Below are 15,822 nucleotides of genomic sequence, written 5' to 3' on the forward strand. Positions count from 1 at the left end.
TATACTCACTGTATCTCCTGTCTTACAGTGCAAGATAAATAGGTGACTTTGGAGCCACATCAAATTTTCTCCTGTTGGCTTACATTGGCCCATCATCTATGGAGCAATAAACTACTTGCTTTCTCTATAACTGGTAGTCCATAGACATCTGGAGGACCACAGGTTGACTACCCCTGCTCTATAATACAAGGTTTAGGGAAGATTATAATTTCTGACTTTATAAAACACACTGACCCGGTGTTTTAAAAGGATTACAGCTGACTCCCAGAGATTTTGCTGGCTGGCTGGCTGGCTGGCTGGCTGGCTGGCTGGCTGGCTGCTGCTGCTGCTGCTGCTGCTGCTGCTGCTGGAGGTTCCTTCTGTAAAGGCAATGAAGTGGAAGATATTGTCAAGATGAGCTTAGAGTGACATGTCTTGTTTTTCCTCACATTCTATGCATATTTTGCTTTTAATTATTTTGCTGATTCATGATGATATGTAGCACCTTAAGTTGAAAACACGTTTACCAAATTCCTGTAATTAGGGAAGGATTTACAGGTGTAGAACATTAAGGAGGGTCCCAAGTTGAATTGGATTCACCTGCTCTTATCTTTGCTAATGGCACATGGCCCAGGTGTTATGCATCACTGGAATTACAAATTGGGAGCCAGGTGTAACCAATCAACCCTGTTTATTACCTAAGATTAGGGATAAAAAAATAGGGTGTTGGCTCAGTAAGGGAAGCTTCAGTACAAGCTGGGCTTAAGTGCTGCCCACTACTGGGCCGGGTCAGTATGTCTGCTGTTATAACAGGGCTTTTGATAGCTGAAGAGAGATAGACTTGCTTGGTATGTACTGCTGCTATGTTGCTACATCTATGTTATACTGGTGTGATTTCTCAGGTTTTTGGAAGTCATGTGGGTGCATGAACATGAAATTAGGAGGCCATCCTTAACTTTTAAATTTGGGTTTATTGGCTCTGGTGTTCTCCTGCTTGTTGCTTTTGGTTCAGTAGGTATATGGATTGAGTTTTATGAATTGGTGCCTCTTTCATGTGTGTTTTGTGGAGTTCAATACTGTTTCATAGTTTTAGGCTTGGTGAGCAAAGATGGAAGGCTTCAGACCTGCTATGTCTTGTCTGGTTTGAAGTTGCTTGCTGTTGCAACATCTTTGGCGCTGTCTGGGTGTGTGTGTTCTGTTGATTACTAGTTGGTGCCCTTTTCCCTGCTATTCTCAGGCCAGGTTTTTATAGTGGTTGGTGTTTACAGCTTATTGGTTAAATCTAAAATTTCAGTTTTTGATAAGACCAGGAAGTGGGACCCACTTCAATAGTCAATTAATAGGTTCAATATTGAGCAGATTAAGATTTTCTCCTATTTGGGGATACTGTTCTTGGTGAGTTGATCTTAGACCTGCCCCCCCCCCCTTAGAGCAACATTCAGCAAAGCAAAACCATGTGCAAATTCTATAAAGAGGCTCTTCCATAATAAGGGGGGAGCATATCCCCAGAGTTATGTTAGTTGGAATGTTGGTTCAGCATATTTATGTTACAGGCAAATCAGAAGTATTTTCTTTGATTGAAAAGCATGTCCTAGAAACTTACTGCAGTACTTTGTTTTTAAGTGGCTGTTGTGTTTGCTTATCCCTGTCTTTTGGTCTTTCTCTCCTAAACATTTACCTCCCCCATATATATTATCTTACTAACCCATGATATTGCAGAACTTTTATTCACAAAGTTGACTATTATACTCTCAGTGGTTCTACAGGGCTAATTTATGAATATGCCTTATTCTGATAGAATTTGCCCTTATGGTTTGAATAGGATTAATTTAACTTCATGTTTTGTTTGAATGCAGTTTTTTAAAGACTATAGGGGGTTGATCAATCATTCCCCTGTATACTGGAAACTTTCTTCTTTGCTTAATGATAATAAATGAATGAGCTATTTTTAAAAAATTAAAGCAGATGAAGAGACCATGAAGTGTATGGTATTGGTGAAAGTGGCTAGAATCATCTATGGAGAAAAATCAGATGTTTGCCAAAGCTGAGAAGAATGGATTGGGGGGGCGGGACTTGCTGACTATGCAGTAATGGCAAAATGAACAATTTATTTGTGAAATAGATTAGTTTTGAAATTCAACGAGTTGGAGTTTTGATTATTACACAAGCAGGAGATAAACCTAGAATGAATGAGAAACAGTTTCAAAATTGTATTAACCTGTATTACATTCCAGAAATGGAATGAGAATAAGTTTTGAACATAAATACATAATAAAAATATCCTATCTTCTAACCAAATAGCTTTGTGCAGAGTTTCCAAAACCAAGGTAAGTAATAAAAGAGATAATGGATAACCTTCCCACGTTCCTTTCATAACCTAATATCTTTTGCTATACTCATTATTAATTTGCAGTCAGTAGTCCGGTTTCTAAATATTTGTAAAATGTCTCTTGTTTATCATTCGACACATATATTACCACCATGGTTCACATTTCCCCATTCACTAGTATTTCTAATAACCCCTCCATCTTCTTTGTATTGATAGTGGGGGAGGGAGAGGGATGGGATTCTTTTCTTTTTTGCTGTCATTTTGGTATTTTGGGTATTTTAATGTCTTTTAATGGGGATTTTAATGAGATTGAGACTATTGTGACTCACCTCGAGCCTACAGGGAGAGGCGGGAAATCTAATAAAAAAAATTCTAATATCAACTATCTCTCATCATCATCCATATATACCAATTTAAATTCACAATTACACTTAATTCCAGAACACCATACCATATTTCTTTTAGGTAGTAGAGGTTATCAATTCCTCCCCTAAATTTCTCCCAACTAAAAATCTTCTATCACTTTTTAACATGCGTTTCCTGCAGGCATATCACGTTCAACGTAAGATTGTATAACAAGTGCAGTATTTTGCCTCTTTTAACCTTTTGATTTAAACCATCAACATTCCAAGAAATGGAATTTAAATTCATAAATATCCATTAAGTAGAAGAGAGGGAAAAAATTAAGAAAAGGAGGAGCTATCCAATTACTATAATGAACTCTGTTCTTGAGGTGTATTGAAGTGTTTTTAATATTTCTACCAGAATGCTTGAGCTTTGATAGGCTCTTTTATTTTAAATCACTTGCCCTTTAGTTGAAGGCCAAGCCTATGGGTGTTCTCCTCTGAAAGACATTCCTTTTTGCTTCAAAGCTTCCATCAGAAATGTATACTCTTTCTACTTGCATAGCAAGCAGGATGGGATCTTTTTCAGTATTTTGATCTTGTGGCTTTCTATGGAGTGAGGAAATATTCTCGTAACATTAGATAGTTAATTGCTTGGTTATTAAATTGTACAATACAGTCTACTGCATTCTTATACCTACGATTAGATGTGTTAATCCAATATGCTTCTTCAAATTGCTCATCAAGGCCTTGGTATCTATATTCAGTATTTTGGCTAGGCCTACCACTAAGAAGTGTCTAAGGTCTAACCCTTAGAGCCCTCTTAACTTCAACATTAATATTGTCTGGCGATATTCCAACTAAATGGTATGATCTATCTGAAATATCCATATCAAGATCCATCACTGCCTTGAAGTCACCACCCAGTATAAGATCAACTTCCACAAAATTGACCAAAACGTTATACAAGTTATCATAAAACTGTTCTGATAGGTTCTTGTAGCATATACATTGCCTAATATTACATTCTTCCCATCTAATTTACCTTTTATCAATATAAATCTATAAATCTAATTTTTTATTTGATATACTTTTAAACATGGGTGTTTTAATGTAAATGGATACTCCCTTGTTTTCTGCTCAAAAGAAGCAGAAAATAATGTACCTAATATAGATTTTTAAATTAGATTTAGGTTTTCTTTTATATGAGTTCCTTGAAGAAGAAGAAAATATATCTGCCATATTTTTTCTAAGTTTATAATATCACAGGGCTCATTAAGGCTATTTATATTAATGGATACAAACTTTAAAGAGCCTATCCAAGCAGACATCACAATCTACGGTTTGGGGATAACATCACTATACCAATATGTAATTCATAACAGACTCAAGCATTCCCATTTATCAGGTTTACAATAACCTTGGACTCTACATGAATGATGTTGGAGACCACCATTTGTTCTACCAAACTGCAATGTTTACAGCAGTTTACAGACAGTTTTAGAGGTTCCCATTTGTTCTTTTTGCCTTGTTTCTATCTTCGGGGACTCTTTTTCTTCCTTATTTTCAATCGACACCTTAGATATCTTCACCAATTCATTGTACATCACATTCAACATATTTAATAATAATACTCTGTTGTTCCAGTTTTGGCAATATTGCAAAGAAGGCCGCAATGTCTTTTTCAAATGTTATATTTGTCCAGGTCAATTTTTTTGCTCTTATGTTCATATTCTATGAGACACATGAGAAGGCTACAATAGGGGTAGAATTTTAGAGAATAAATCTTTTAATGGGGGCAGGGCTCCATGAGAGATAAATTTGGACACATTTTATAAGTGTGGGAGGCTCTTTGTTCATATTTTACCACCTTATAGTTGCCATTACTATATTACATTTAAAATATCAGACTACTGAGGAAGATCCCAAGAGGTGTTGAAATGCATTTGGGTTTTTTTGTATCAGGTCATTTATTCATGTGTCAATATGCTCTGGCTTTGTACAATCATGGGAAACTAATGATGTTTTTTTTTAATTTTAAAAATGGCAATAAATATTGTTATTTTAATATTGAGTATTTTCTTCTGCTGTGCAGTCTCTAAGGTTCCTAACTTGCATATACAGTTTGGTTTATTTTATCCCCTCTTTTATTGCTCTCTCCATAGTGATGGGGGTAATGGATTTCCTTGCTTAACTCCAGTCAGCAGCCTAATAATCTCTGTCCTTTTATCCTTCATTTGGAACCTTGTGCTAGCTACTTCCATTGTACTTCCTCGCAATCCTATCATATGATCATCTATTCCTCTATTTCTTAAGGTCTATGAGACATAGACATGCAACACTGTTTCAAAGGCCTTTGCAATATTAACCAAAAACAATAGCAATTGTAATAGTTTTGCTCTTTACAACAGCTCTTAATACTTACACATTTTCTGAGCAGCTTGACGTTCTAAAACCTCATTGCTTAAGATTAAGAGCGGCCGCGGCTTGGCAGGGGCCGCAGTTGACGGGGCCGATGCCGAGGCCAGGAAGACGCGACGACGCTCCTGGCTAGGAGCGTCGTCGCAGGGAATCGGCGTCAGCAGCAGGGAGGGGCCAGGCGCTTTATAAGGCGCCACGAGGCCAGGGAGCTCCTCTCTGCTGCTGCGCGGGCCGGAGGACGGACGGCTCGAAGACCTGGGGAGCAGCACAGGCCTTAGCTGCGTCATAGCGGCCTGCGTCAGGACTGTTCCGGGTGGGCTGCAGCGGCGGTTCCCATTGCGGCGGAGATCGGCGACGGTGGAACGGCGGTCCCCGGCCTTGGAGACGACGAGGACGGGGCGCGGCGGCATGGCCGGTCGGCGGAGGAAGTCGGGGAGCGGCGCGGCAGCCTCGGAGCGGCCTGGGAGCCGGCGAGGGACCCCTGGGGGGGCCGAGGGGCGGGGTCCAAGCAGGGCGAGCGCGCTGCGGGCCAGGGAGGCCTGGGCGGTGGCCGTCCCCAAGACAAAGACCCGCTCGGCTCGGGAAGGGGCCGGGGAAGGGCGGGGGCGAGCCCGGGAGCCCGCGGACGGGGCTTCCCCACCTAGCAGGTCTCGCTCTTCGCGGAGGAGCGGGGGCCCGCGCACGGAGTCAGCCCCGGCACGCAGTTCTCCGCGTGGAGGGGGGAGACAACGGGGAAAGAAGAGGGGGGCGACGGCCTCGGCAGGCCGGGAGCCCCGGGCCATCGCAGTCAGTTCACGCAGTCCCGACAGGGCCCGGGGCGGGGCACGGCAGGGTCGCACTGGGAGGGTCCGCGCGGGCCTTTCTGTGGGCCGGGACCGGGCGGCGACTGGGCCCCTCCCGGGGCGTGGGGGGCGGTCCCACTCCCCGGCCGCCACTGGGGGCCGTCGCCGCCGTAGGGGCCCCGCTGATGCTGCTGCGGGGGGCACCCCCAAGAGGGCCAGGGGCGGGGCCAATACGGCTGCTGCTCTGCCACCTGATGACGCCGCCTATTGGCGGGGGTATTCCGCGGCCTTGGCCCACGTGGCTGGCGGGAGCCACAGTGGGGCATCTGGGTCCAGTCGGGCCTCCGTGGGTTCTGGGTCGGGGGAATTAACGGTGTCTAGTCATTCCCCAGGTGACAGCGCGGGCCCCAGTGGGCTGCCCAGGAGGGAGCGTCTGGGCAAGTCGGAGAGGAGGTCCAGGCGTACGCGGAGTCCCTCGTCGGGTGAGTCGTCTTCCTGGGAAGGAGAAGAGGATCTGCGGGAGGGCTGGTACTGGCTCGAAGGAGCATATGTGCCGGGCCTTCCCCGCTGGTTGCTGAAGCGGCGAGAGAATTCAATACGGCTCCAGGAGGAGGCTGGAATCCTGGAAGAAGATCGCTGGCCTCCAGTATGGTATACGGCCACTGATTCCCCCCCGGGTATTCACCTGCCCCCCAAGATTCGAGAACGAGCGCTGGAGGGGTTCTTTGTGGACTTGTTTGCCATGCTGAGGGGGCAGGGGAGAGGGGGGGACACAGGGAAGCGGAAAGAGGTTCGCAAGAAGGAGAAGCCTGCTGAGAGGTCGTTTGATAATTGGCTGTGTGGACTGGCAGAATACATGGCGCTGGTGACGGCGGCCTATCCTGAATGGGGGTGGCACTCGTGGAAGTATCTTGCGCATGTGCTGGAGGCACGTAATTTAGCGGGAGACGAGGCTGCTCTCGAGTACGATCGGGAGTTTCGGGAATTGGCCTCCCATAACCCTCTCGCGCGCTGGGACCTGAAACACCACGATACGTGGATTGTCCAGGTGGGTCCCAGCGTGCGCCGGCAGAAGGAACAGGCCAAGCCCCCGGTCCCCAGCAGAAAGCTAGCTGGCTTTGTTTGCTGGGATTATAATAGGACCGGGTGCAAGCGGCGGCGCTGCCGTTTTGAACATAAATGTGAGGGTTGCGGGGGGGCTCACGCCTTGCCAGCCTGCCCTCAGGGAGGTGGGGGCCCGCCCTTTCGAGGGACCCGGCTCGCCGGAAAGAAGGACGGCGGGTCGGGTGCAGCCGGTCCCTCTGCCGCAGGAAAGGCGTCCTGAGCTGCCTTTGGTATTGCGGCGATTGGCCCCTACCCCAATTAAGTTGGGGCCCCTGATGGATTGGCTGGAACAATATCCCAAGAAAGGGGCGGCCCTTTACATAGCAAAGGGGTTCACCGAGGGCTTCCGCATCCCTTACACGGGGGAGCGGTTTGCCACCTCTTGCGGTAACTTAAAGTCCGCCAGGGACTTCCCTGTGGTTGTTGCCAACAAGTTGCGAAAGGAGTGCGAGGCGGGGCGGATGGCGGGTCCATTTGCCCGACCCCCGCTGCAAGCCCTGCGGGTTTCCCCTTTGGGGGTCATACCAAAAAAGGCCGCCGGGCAGTTCCGGCTGATCCACCATTTATCTTACCCCCATGGTGGTTCGGTCAACGATGCCATTCCCCCGGCACTGTGCTCAGTTCGCTACACCACCTTCGACGAGGCGGTGGCCATGGTGCGTTCCTGCGGGCCTGGAGCGCTGTTGGCTAAGAGCGACATCCAGTCAGCATTCCGGTTGCTTCCCATCCATCCGGACGACTTTGGTCTGCTGGGGATCAAGTTTGGAGAACACTGGTATGTGGATAAGACCATGCCAATGGGGTGTTCCATAGCTTGCGCGGCGTTCGAGGCCTTCAGTTCCTTTTTAGAGTGGGCGACTAAGCGGAAGGGGCACTTCAAGGAAATGGCCCATTACCTAGATGATTTTATTTTTGCGGGGCTGGGAGGGACACGACAGTGCGCCGAGCGCTTGGGTTGTTTCCAGGACTTGGCGGGCAAGCTCGGGGTCCCACTAGCGCAGGATAAAACAGAGGGCCCCGGGACCAGGCTCACTTATCTGGGGATCCAGTTGGACACCGTAGCAGGGACATCTAGTCTCCCGGAGGAGAAGCTGTTGACCCTGCGGGCGGTCATCCGCGGCATGCTGGGGCAGAGCAAATGCACGTTGCGGGACATGCAAGTCTTGCTTGGCCACTTGAACTTTGCTTGTAAGGTGGTAACCCCGGGCAGGGCTTTCTGTGCGCGTTTGGCGCACGCAACCAGAGGTATCTCCAAGCCGCACCATCGCCTGCGCATTTCGCAGGGGATACGGGAGGATCTGTTGGTATGGGAGACGTTTTTGGCTACATTCAACGGGGTGTCCATATGGCAAACTGACCTGCACCTCGGGCAGGACCTTCAGGTTCACTCGGACGCGGCAGGGGGAGTTGGGTTCGGGGTCTTTTTCAGAGACCGTTGGTGTGCTCGAGCATGGCCCTGTGGCTGGTCTGCCGAGGTCCGGCGTGACTTAACTTTCCTGGAGTTTTTCCCGATTCTGGTAGCCGTGGTGATCTGGCAGGCTGAATTCCGGGATAAGAGAGTTCTGTTCTGGTGTGACAATCAGGCAGCGGTCCGCGTCCTTAATCGACAGACCGCCAGATCTCCTCGAGTCATGCGTCTCGTACGCCACTTGGTGCTCGTCTGCCTGGAAGCCAATATCACTTTCCATGCGCGGCACGTTGCGGGTGTGCAAAATACAATTGCTGACAGTTTGTCTCGATTGCAGGTCGACAAATTTCGGTTGCTTGCCCCCCAGGCCCGTCTGGAACCGGACGTCTTCCCAGAGAGCCTCTGGACCCTTGGAGCCGTGTGATATGGGACGGCGTACTCGGGTCGATTGCTCCATCGACGAGGCGGAGCTATGAAGGGGCAGCTCGGGATTTCCTGACTTTTGCACAGAGCAACGGATGGCCGGGCCAGTGGCCGTTGGGCGAGCGAGCCCTCCTGTGCTATTTGGCTCACCTGAAGGGTCGGGGGGTGTCACACAGGACGTTAAGAGTCACGATGGCGGGGTTGGCCTTTTTCAGCAAGGCCCACGGGTCTTGGGATCCCGGGTCGTCCCTTTTGGCAAAACGGGCGATTCAGGGTTGGGGCAGGCTGGCCGAGCCAGGGCCAGATGCCAGGCGTCCCATCACTTGGGAAGTCCTTAGTCAGATCCTGGAACAGTTGGGGACTGTTTGTGCATCAGAATATGAAACCGCACTTTTTCGGGCGGCTTTTTTGGTTACCTACCACGGAGCATTACGGTGCGGGGAAGTGGTGGCTGGGTCCAGGGACACGAAGACCTCCTCGGCCTTGCGCTCCGATGACATACAGTTCACGGGGCGGGGGGTGCAACTCTGGCTTCGGCGCTCTAAGACCGACCAGAGGGGGAGGGGGGCGTCAATAATTTTGCGCAAGGAGGGGCACCGTTTGATTTGCCCGGTGTCGAACCTGAGACAGTACTTGGCCGTGCGCCCTTCTGCCCCGGGTTTGCTGTTCATTCACAGGGATGGGTCGAACCTTTCCCGCTTTCAATTTGCGGCGGTATTGAAGCTCTGTTTGCGAGGGGCTGGTTTCCACCCCGAATGGTTTGGCACCCACTCATTCCGGATTGGGGCAGCCACCCAAGCATTTCGGGACGGAATGGGGGTGGAGGAGATAATGAGACTGGGGAGATGGCGCTCAAAAGCTGTGAAATTGTATGTTCGGACGGGGTTTTGTTTTTAACCTCTGGCTTGTTACAGGTTGGTGCCCGGTTCAGCCCACTGCCTTGGTCGTGGGGCACAGCATAGTCTTCTGGGCGGGTCGCTATGCGGCGGCTTCTGGATGGGAGAAACGGCGGAACTTGGACGGCCTGCTGCGGGTTCAGTGGTCTGGTCACCGAGGGATGAAGTGGCGGGCGCTGTTGGATGTGGTTTCCCACGAAGTTTTCCTGTCGGGTGCCCCAGCGGTCTTGGTGATACAGTTGGGAGAGAATGACCTGCCAGCGGTGTCGGGTTTGCAGCTGCGGCGGATGATGTTGGAAGACCTCCGCCTGCTGGGGCAGCGGCTCCCACGGACCTATATAATGTGGTCTGAGATGCTGGATCGCAGAATGTGGCGGTCTGCGGCTCGGCCTGAGAAGGTCCACTTGGCCAAGGAAAAAGTTAACAGGGCTGTCAGGAAGCTGATGGCTGAATTGGGTGGGGCAGTCATTCGACACCCCGGGATCACGTATAAGGCAGACTCCGTCTTTCGGAGAGATGGGGTGCATCTCTCCGACAAGGGGGTGGAATTATGGTTGAATGGTTTGGGTGCTGCCCTAATGTTGTGGGGTCAGTGCAATGTCGGGTTGGCGGGAACGAGTTCCAATGGTTCTCGTTCTGTGGCGGAATAGGTGGCACGAGGCAGAGTATAGGTTACAGGGACCAGTTTGTGACTGGGAACCTGCGGTGGGGGTCTCCATAAGAGACCGGCATTACCGAGTGCGGCCTTACCCGGCTGGGGAGGCCAGGGGCTCGGAGCCAAGAGGTGGGGGTGGGCTGCATGTGGCGGACGCCCAGCACCCATGACCTGCCTCTTCCCTGGGGAGGACTCCGAGGGGCAAGGGAGCCTTCCTCCCGGCTGGGAGGAAGGGGGAACCCAGGGCGCCCCTCGAGCCCGTGGCAGCAGTCGGACGACTGCGCGGAATACTCGTACCTCGTGCCAGGCCAACCCGTGTTTTATGTTTGGTTAATAAAGCTGTGGCCTGTTTATGCCAAGAGATGTCTTCATTGCCGCGTTCATCGTGCCAGTCAAAAAGGGCATGCTTCCTGCAATCTTACAGTTAAAATTCTAGAGAACACTCTAAGTACCACAAAAGCAATAGTGAGTGGCTACCAATTTTCAACTTCTAACAAATCCTTTTCATCATTAATCCTTAGGAATTAATACTGATTCATACTATTCTACCAGTGGGGGAATAAAACTCATAATCAACAATACATTAAACAATTCACCCAAGTTCCACCCCCCAGCATCCATTCTTTTCAGACTAGCTATTTTAATTCCATGTGGTCCTGCTTTTTTTTTGCATGCCTTCTAAATCTTTTCACACACCTCCAGAAAAAAATAAAATTTCTAAAAGAGTTAAGTTGAAAGTGCTGTGGTGGAGCAAATATCAGCATTCTGGGAGGAAACTTTAGCCCTTGACCAATTTCAGTCAGGTTTCTGGTCTGGCCATGGGGTGGGTTGCCATCAATATGCAGATGACATCCTCCTGATGGATGACTGCCCCGATTCACCGCAGAAAATTTAGCCAGATCCCGGGAAGCAGTGATGGAGTAGCTCAAGCAGAGCCGTTTGAAGCTCAATCCTTCAAAGACTGAGGTTCCATGGCTGGGTAGGAAGGGACCAAGTGAGGTAGCTCACTCCCCCAGAAACCTGGGTGTGAACCTTGACACGTCCCTCTCCATGGAGGCACAATTCACAGAAGTAGCATGGCAGGCCTTCTACCACCTATGCAAAGTCAAGCTAGCCACCCTACTTGGTACCAGAACACCTAGTCATAGTGATCCATGTAACAGTCATCTCTAGACTAGACTTCTGCAGCTCGCTCTATGCAGGCCTACCCTTATCCTTGATCTGGAAACTGCAATTGGTTCAGAACGCTGTGGCCAGGATACTCACCAATACACCATGGACATCCCACATCCAGGCTATACTTCAACAACTCAGCTGGCTCTCAATCAAATACTGGATCAGCATTAAGGTTTTGGTTCTTACCTTCAAGACCATACACAGTCTGGGCCCAGTGAACATGAGAGTCCATCACTCTGCCTATACCCCCAAACCAGCATTACACTCCGCCACCACCAAATGGCTGGTGATCCCTGGTCCCAAAGAAGTATGTCAGCCCTCAACAAGGGCCAGAGCTTTTTCTGTCCTGGCCCCCCACCTGGTGGAATGAGTTCCCTGAAGAGATCATGGCCCTTCCTGAACTTCCACAGTTCTGCGGGGCCTGCAAAAGGGAGCTTCTCCACCAGGCATTCCCTTGAGACTGACCAACCCAATAACATCTACAGGTACCCCCCTCAGACACTTTCTCCATGGCCTACACCAGTCTGATCTCTCTGGGGTTTTTTATCTAAATTGTCATTCCTGTTATATTAATTGTTGATCAAAATCAGTTATTATGTTAATTTAAACCACTGTTGGATTATTGTTGACTAGAATGTAAGCCCGCTGTAAGAAAAATGCAGCGGGCACAAGCAGGCAGGGCTGTAAGGCGGGCCCAGGAATAGGGGGGCCGGGAGAAGGCAGCCGGCCCCCCATCCACCCGGCCGCAACCCGGGGCCTTCTCCCAGCTCCAGGAACCTCCACGTTTTTATCTCGGACAGGGCCTGCCCTTTCTCCTCCCACAATGCCCTTAGCATTTTATTACTACCGCTCTGCAGGAGCGGTTTACAGATGTTATTAACAGTGTTGTTAAAATTATTATTGATGTTATTTCTGACTATGTTATATGCTTTGGTCGTTCCATGTATTATCCCACAACGCTATATGTAAACTGCCCTGAGCCATATTATTTGTTTCTAATAAATAACATTTCTTACTCTTGCCTTCCATCATTAATTCTGTATATAGTACTCTTGTAATCCTACAACTTTCTCACTCATCTCTCCTTTACTTACTAACCTGTAAACCACATTTCCCTCTCCAGTCTTTCTTTTCTTACTTTTTGTTACCTACAAATCTAATATCTTACCTGATATCTGTTTATGTCTTAGTAACTAACTCCTTACTTATCAACACTTTGCTATTCCTCTGACCTCTATATTTCATCTCCAATTCCTTTAAGTTCATAAACTCTGCAGGAGTCCAACATGCCCTAGACTGCCTTCACTTATGCTCGCCTTTCCCTTAACCAGTTCAATTTTTGCCTTTCCCCCCTTTCTACAGGATGCCTATACCTTCTATGCTGTGATAGCCCTCTCTTCATCATAAACTGCAACTCACAATCTTATCCAAAAGTGCCTTCTGCACCTCTCATACTTACATTTACTTTGGTGATGACTCAACACAAACTGAACCGTACCACTTCTATACTCACAAGACCTACACTTATACATCACTATCTCACCTCCATGTACTTCTTTAATATGGTTTTCTAAAGCCCTAAATTGGCCAAAATGTCAGGCATGCTGGAGATGCCTGAAGAAACTCAAGATCCAGCCTGCTTCTCAAGAGCATAGAGCTTGTCCAGTGCTGTCTAATGTCATGCAGCACTGTCTGACATCTCATTTTCCTCCTTTACTGTTCTAGGTTATCAACCTTTATGTGTTTGGGTCTTAGGTCTGGAAACATTGTAGGCATGCCAATACTGGGTGTCAGTGCTTGCCAAGGATCTCTGCATGCCACAAACCAATAAGTATTATATTTTTGCTCATGGCAATACATAGTGTTTTCCTTCACTCCAAGCAATCTCACATTATGTTTAATAAAGGAGTAATGATGGTACAGAAATGTACTTTATTAGCTAGAGAAACTTGCTGGGTATTACACTAGCTAAAATAGCCATTGTCTGTATTGATTGTTCAACTTGCATTAAAGTAATTTGATTCCAGGCAGTTTGTCTGGAATTTTGTCACACAACCTATTGTAGCATTTCTTTCTAATCGAGCTGACCCACCCTGCCTACCAGATACACAAATATTTTCTAGAGATAGATCATAGCCAGATTTCCTATATGTATCTCTCAACTTAGTCTTTGGTTCTCTAAAGTAGTACTAGCAAAAGATAAGAAGTGTAAAACTTTACCCTGTTCTACATGATCCCATTTTGAAATGGGGCTGCACAGGGCTATTATTGATCTATTAGAGACAGGAGAGGATTGCTGATATTTGTTTCTGTTCTAGCCTATATTCTTGTGCTGTGTTTGGGTGATGGGAAAGTTGAATAAAGCTGGGAAGGTAAATTTCTCTAATCTAGCATCTTGGGCCCTGGATGAACTGAGAACTCCCTTTGTCCTCTATGGAAGGTGTTAAAACCACACAAGCCAAAGATGGGCCAATTAGGGGAATAGCCTTTCCTTCCTAGGTGCTTCCATGTGTTGGTCAAATAATGCCATGTATGATTTAGCAATTTATGCCAATCATTGTCAGCACCTAACCCGACCAAAACCAGGACTCATTATAATGCTTCCAAAACTCCATAAACAATGCAGAGCTGGTGTAACAGAAACCTTTCCAGCCAAACATGAAAGGGTATCCAAATTTCCTTCTTGGCTCCATTGGAGTTCCTGCTAATCACATATTATTCTAAACGAATAGGTGGGCCAAATTGTGCCAAATGCCTATTCTGATGAAGAAAAGTCTTCATAAGTATAATTTGCAAAAGCCTTAGCCCCAGCCTGTGATCCAGTAGGAACCCTGTAATCCATTTGAAAATGGCACACAGTTTTCTGTTAATTGGAAAGCAGGGAATTAATTACTAATGGAAGTGTACTTGGTTGCTCTTAGAGAAGAAGGTGGACATGGCACCAGTACCAAAGCCCTGAGGTTTCCAAGTTGAATTACTAGAAGCCATTTTGTAATGATCATAAAGAGTACATTCTTAATTTACACCTAAAGGATAAGTCACTGAGCCAGTTCTGTAATTTGGAATGTGTATAAGTAACACAGACAAGTTAACTGAAAGTGAATAAAATAGTCAAACACAATGGAGCATGAGGGAAGTTTGGCCAAAATATTTAATTGTATTTTCTGAACTGCGGGTGGGAGAAGTACGTGATAAAAGATATAACCCCAATACCATAAGAGTTGTGGAAGAAATGTTCTGGATTAATAAACAAGATGGTTAATTATATTGCAACAGTAAAGCAGCATATGCAAAACAGCTTCATTACCATGTTAGTTAGTGAAATATTTCCTGTCCCATGCTAACATTAGCAACTAAATATTTAGCTATAATAATAAAGTGCAAAAGTCAAGGAATATAAATCTACTCAAGAATGACTAGCATATGCTGAATAGAACAATTACACTTGGCTTTTATGGTTCTCTGCTTCTCCTTAAATACAATAAAGAGTAATTGATTTTTTAAAAATGTATTGTTTTACACATCCAATTTTACCAAGTGAGAGGAGTCTCCAAGGGTAGGTTTTAAAAGGGTCAGTTTCTTTTCAGAGAAAGAACTGGAGGATTGAGTGTATTTTTAACATCTGTTCATTTTCAGATATACGAAGTGAGCAAGGAGAAACAAATCTGCATCATGAAAGACAAAGCTGGTTTGGAAAATAACATGGGTTTCCTGGGATCACTTGCCCTTGGAGGCTTACAAGAATTCCTTGCCAGCTGCAAAAGTCAGACTTTTGTTTTCTTTGGCTACATACTAATTGTTTGTCTGCAGTCTGCACCCAATTAATAACTGGCAACCTAAAGTCCTAATTGGTAATTTGACCAAACACTTTCTATCCATCAGTGCCCATCAAAAATAATTTGATATCTATTAAAAAGGTTATTTCCTAACTTGAGTCATACTATATTCACATTCTACTCACGAACATGGAAATATACTACTTTAATTTAAAATTATTAATAGATAACAATTAAAAGTAACACTGGGCTGGAACACAATGTTAGGCATGAACCGAATATGGAAGAGTAAGGATATCAGCCTTAATACAAAGTGCCGGCTAGTTAATGCCGTTGTCTTCCCCATAACAACCTATGCATGTGAAAGCTGGACCCTGAAGAAGGAAGACAGGAGGAGAATAGCTGCTTTCCAATTATGGTGTTGGAGATGAATGCTGTGAATACCATGGATAGCCAAAGTTAACCAACAACACTTACTTTGGACACATCATGCAATCATAACTCACTAGAAAAATCATTAATGCTTGGC

General features: G+C 46.8%; 1 long non-coding RNA gene across 1 annotated transcript in view; it reads right to left on the bottom strand.

The window, feature by feature from the left end:
• Positions 1–236: 236 nt before the first annotated feature.
• The window catches only part of LOC143841923 (uncharacterized), a 123,192-nt gene continuing 107,606 nt past the window's right edge, over positions 237–15,822 (bottom strand). The window contains exon 3 of the long non-coding RNA XR_013232949.1: positions 237–359. This is a non-coding gene — a long non-coding RNA (uncharacterized LOC143841923). The remainder of the gene's footprint in view (positions 360–15,822) is intronic.

Source organism: Paroedura picta, chromosome 7, assembly GCF_049243985.1.
Source record: "Paroedura picta isolate Pp20150507F chromosome 7, Ppicta_v3.0, whole genome shotgun sequence".
Taxonomy (NCBI): Eukaryota; Metazoa; Chordata; class Lepidosauria; order Squamata; family Gekkonidae; genus Paroedura; species Paroedura picta.